Raw genomic sequence first — 5,321 nt, 5'->3', positions numbered from 1 at the left:
TTAATAAAGACTTTCCAAAACAAACAATCTTGAAAAAAAAATAACTTGTCCCCTTAAAAGTGATACTTCAGGATGTACTAAACACAGAAACAGAGAAATATAACCAGCATCGTGAAAGAATATCAGGCCAAAAACCTAGTATTAGTACAAAGTAATAGTAAAACAAACAGTAGAATATATGTGGGGAAAAAAGGCAAGAACAAGTCATCACTCACCAAAAACAATCCTTTTTTTTGACAGGCAGAGTTATACAGTGAGAGAGAAAAAGAGAAGGGTCTTTCTTCCATTGATTCACCCCCCAAATAGCCACTACCACTGGTGCGCTGTGCCAATCTGAAGCCAAGAGCTAGATGCTTACTCCTGGTCTCCCATGCAGGTGCAGGGCCCAAGGACTTGGGCCATCCTCCACTGCCTTCCCGGGCCACATCCAAGAACTGGACTGGAAGAGGAGCAACTGGGACAGAACCAGCACCCCAACCAGGACTAGAACCCGGTATACTGGTGCCACAGGCAGAGGATTAGCCTAGTGAGCTGCAGTGCCAGCTACCAATAACAACCTTGAATGTAAGTGGAATAAACTCTCCAAATAAAAGATAGACTGGCTGAATGGATTAAAAATATACAAGAAACACTGCGTGCTAACAAAGCTACACACAGACTGAAAGTGATAGAATGGAGAAAATTATTCTATGCTAATGGAAATTAAAAAATGAGCAGGAGTTCCTAGCCTAATATCAGATAAAATAGACTTTTTTCAGAATTAAGTTTTATTTCACATTGATAGAAACTGTGGAAAACATTTACATTTTCCCACATTACAGCACAACATTGCAACAGAATATTTCTTGCCATAAATGAGATTTTGCTGACTTATATAACTGAAACAATATATTTTATTCTTCAAGGCAAAGCAAACTGACTCAGAAATGATTGTTCAAAATTTTTAAATCCAGAGATAAATATATGGCTTCATTATTAACATTATTATTCTATAGTCCAGTACTAAATTATTTTCATTACCAATTAGCACTCATTTATAAGAAACATTCTTGTGTGTCTTGTTTGGTCTGTTGTAATACAGCAGAAAAATTAACATACCTCAGAAATGTTAAGCATCCCTTTTTTGCTGACAGGAACTGTGCCTCATGCCTTCATAGGCCTTAAAGGTTACACTGGCCAGATTTAGCAATGTGTTTAGCTTTTCCATAGTAAGAGAATGAAACATTAGTGGACCTGAGGGTTGCAATCTCCATGGTACTGGAGAATAGAAACTTCTCTATTAGCACCACTGATAGGACATCTTGGAAATGAAGCCCAAAGTGGAAGCCAGCAACTAAGTGCAGTGATACCCACCAGTTTCTGCTGTATGGTAACAGCAGTATATAAAAATAAAACTCCTCCCTGAGGAAATCCTTCCAAAATAATTCTGTTAGAAGGAATGCCACTTGTCATCTCTTGATCTATCAAAACCTTTACATTTTCTGCTGACTGTTTAATTCCAGATTCATCCTCCTGTGAGTCTGGTGAAAGTCCAATATTATCAAACCAAGAAGGCATAGACATGTTTATATTTAATGTAACAGGCATAATGGGTGCATGTGGGCAGCTACATTTGGTATGTGAACTTGTGATACCTGCAAAGGCTTCTGCCCATCCATGCCAAGTATCTCCTAATCCGTGAAGGAAAATTACCACAGTGGCAGCATTCCGGGTGTGAGGCATGATTGCTAACAGTGGAGCAGACATGGTATTACCACACATACACAGAATAAGCCAACAGCATGTCAGAAGTGGAAGGGAGGAAGAATGTCTGGCCTCAGCCCAAGGGTCTGCCAGCAGTGAGTCACCGGAGCACTACTTGGAACATGCTCAGTCATGTAGGCGCTAAGCCAGAGAAAATAGAGTTTAAGAAATCGTCAGGGCCAGTGCTGTGGCATAGAGGGTAAGGTCACTGCCTGCAGTGCCGGCATCCCATATGGGTGCTGCTTTATGTCCTAGCTGCTCCACTTCTGATCCAGCTCTCTGCTATGTCCTGGGAAAGCAGTAGAAGATGGCCCAAGTCCTTGGGCCCCTGCACTCATGTGGGAGACCCAGAAGAAGCTCCTGGCTCCTGGCTTTGGATTGGAGCAGCTCCACCCATTGCGGCTGATGGGGAGTGAACCAGCAGATGGAAGACCTCTCTCTCTGACTCTCCTTCTCTCTCGGTGTAACTCTTATTTTCAAATAAATAAATAAATCTCTAAACAAACAAAAAAAAAAGAAACTGTCCAAAGAGACAAGGTCATTATGTAATAATGCAAAAAATGGATAAAATGAAGAAATAGTGTTTTGAAAAATAAATAAAATTGATATATCCTTGGTTTAACTAAAACAAGGGAGAAGACCAAAATTAACAAATTCAGAGATGAAAAAAGAGATGTTGGGACTAGTGGTGTGGCACAGCAGGTAAAGCCACCACCTGAAGTGCTAGCATCCCATGGAGATACTGGTTTGAGACCCAGATACTCCACTTATGATCCAGCTCTTTGCTGTGGCCTGATAAAGCAGTAGAAGGTGGCCAAAGTCCTTGGGCCCCTTCATCTGCATGAGAGACTCATAAGAATCTCCTGGCATCTGGTTTTGAATCAGCACAACTCTAGACAATGCAGCCAATTGGGGAGTGAACCAGCAGATGGAAGACCTCTCTCTATCTCTGCCTCTCTTTCTCTGTGTAATTCTGAATTTCAAATAAATGAAAAAAAATATTTAAAAAAAGAAATGTCACAACAGAGACCACAGAAATAAAAAGAATCATCAGGAATTAATGCAAACAGCTATTGGAAAGATTGGAAAATATACAAGAAATACATAGATTTCTAGAAGCAGACACTCTATCAAAATTGATTTATGAAGACACAGAAAATTTAAATAGGCCAATAAGCAAGATGGAGACTGAATCAGTAATAAAGACCCTCCCAACAAAGAAAATCCCAGGACCAGATGGCTTCACTGTTGAATTCCACTTTTAAAGAAGACTTCTAAAGAACTAATTCTAATTCTAAGTCTGAAACTTTCACAACAATTGAAAGGGAGGGAAGCCTTTGCACTAAAAGTAAAAACTTAACACAGTGAAGAAGCAACCGACAGAATGAGAGAAAATATTTGGGAACTATGAAACTGATAAATAATTAATATTCAGAATCTATAAAGAGCTCAAAATCTCAACAATAACAAAACAAAACAATACAGTTAAGAAATGGGTAAAGGGCATGGACAGGCATTTTTTCAAAGGATGAAATATAACAAATGAAAAAATGCTCAGAAGTAGTAGCCATCAGGAAAATTTTAATAAAAACTAAATTAGGTATTTCCTCACCCAGTTACAATGGTAATCATCCAAAAATCAGAAAAATAATAAACAATGGTGAGGATTTACGGAAAACATTACCTTAATACACTCTTGATGATAATGTAAATGAGAACAATCATTATGGAAGACAATAGGTAGATTACTCAAAAATCTGAAAATAGATCTACCATATGACCCGGTCATGCATCTGGGAATTACCCAAATGAAATGAAATCACCCTATGAAAAAACCCTCATGTTCATTGCATGTCAATTCACAGAGAGCTAACACATGGAATCAACATAGATGTCCCTCAGTTGATAACTCAATGAAGAAAATGTTGGGGCTAGAGCTATGCTGTAGCAGGTTAAGCTGGCATCTGCAGTGCTGCCATCCCATATTGGCACCCGTTCTAGTCCTTGATGTTCCCTTCAGATCCAGACCCTTGCTAATGCACATGGGAAAATAATGGAAAATGTCTGTGTTCTTGGGCCCCAGAACCCATGTGGGAGACTTGGAAGAAGCCCCTGGCTCCAGTCTGGCCCAGCCCTGACTGCTGTGGTCATTTGAGGAGTGAACCAGCAGAAAGAATCTCTCTCTCTCTCTCTCTGTCTGTCTTTCCTTTACCCTATATAATTCAGACTTTCAAATAAATAAGTAAATCTTCAAAAAAGATTTTTAGTATATATACACGATTGAATACTACTCATCCTTAAAAATTAATGAAATCCTGTCTTTTGGAAAGAAATGGATGCAGCTGCAAACAACTGTGCTTAGTGAAATCAGCCAGTATTCTAAAGACAAATATTACATTTTCTCTGATATATGGTAGTCATTATAAAGCACAAAAGATGTGTAGGAATGAAATGGACATCTTGTGATTTGATGTTTTTAGCTCTTGTTTATACTTCTGTGAAATTGTGATCTTTCTACCTTTAACTTATTATTGTTAGTGGTACATTAAATCTGTGATTATACAATGGACTAAAATTATGCTTTTGCAAAGATTAAAGAAAAAAGAAGGGAAGGAGGGTCATTGGTTGATGGGGAGAAGGATGGGAGTGAAGTGTGGTTATCTCACTAGAATTTTACCTCAGAAATATATTAAATCTGGCTAGCACTGTGGCTCACTAGGTTAATCCTCCACCTGCACACCAGCACCCTGGGTTCTAGTCCCAGTTGGGGTGCTGGATTCTGTCCCGGTCGCTCCTCTTCCAGTCCAGCTCTCTGCTGTGGCCCGGGAAGGCAGTGGAGGATGGCCCAAGTGCTTGGGTCCTACACCCACATGGGAGACCAAGAGGAAGCACCTGGCTCCTGGCTTTGGATCGGTGCAGCGTGATGGCCACAACACGCTGGCTGTAGTGGCCACTTGGGGGTGAACCAATGGAAAAAGGAAGACCTTTCTCTCTGTCTCTCTCTCTCTCACTGTCTAACACTGCCTGTAAAAAAAAAGAAATATATTAAATCTGTTCTTTTGGGTCCGGTGCTGTTGCACAGTGGGTTAATGCCCTGGCCTGAAGTGCCGGCATTCCATGTGGGTGCCAGTTTGAGGCCCGGCTGCTCCACTTCCTATCCAGCTCTCTGCTATGTCCCAGGGTACCAGTAGAAGATGGCCCATGTCCTTGGGTCCCACCCACGTGGGAGACCTGGAAGAAGCTCCTGGCTCCTGGCTTCAGATCATCACAGCTCCAGCAGTTGCGGCCATTTGGGGAGTGAACATTCAGATGGAAGACCTCTTTCTCTCTCTGCCTCTCCTCTCTCTGTGTAACTCTGACTTTCAAATAAAAAAATCTAAAAAATATTCTTTTTATATTAATAAAAATTAAATAGAACTAAAATATTTTAAAATAATGAAGGGAAAAATCTTAAAATTATACTGAATACATAGAAAAAGACAACAGAATAAGAAATCAAATTAGTCTTTCCATCATGTTTGTAAAGTGTAGAATCCCCTTGTAATCTTCTGTGGTTAGGATTAAAGTCTAGTGATTAT

The 5,321-nt window shown here is 40.0% G+C and overlaps 1 pseudogene; it reads right to left on the bottom strand.

Annotated features, from left to right (window-relative positions):
- Nucleotides 1-1,108: 1,108 nt before the first annotated feature.
- LOC133754750 (acyl-protein thioesterase 1-like) lies at nt 1,109-1,761 on the bottom strand (annotated as a pseudogene).
- Nucleotides 1,762-5,321: the final 3,560 nt, after the last annotated feature.

The sequence above is a fragment of the Lepus europaeus genome, unplaced genomic scaffold (assembly GCF_033115175.1).
Source record: "Lepus europaeus isolate LE1 unplaced genomic scaffold, mLepTim1.pri SCAFFOLD_29, whole genome shotgun sequence".
NCBI lineage: Eukaryota > Metazoa > Chordata > Mammalia > Lagomorpha > Leporidae > Lepus > Lepus europaeus.
Note: the sequence above shows the minus strand (reverse complement) of the source record. Positions and strands in the feature narration are given on the sequence as shown.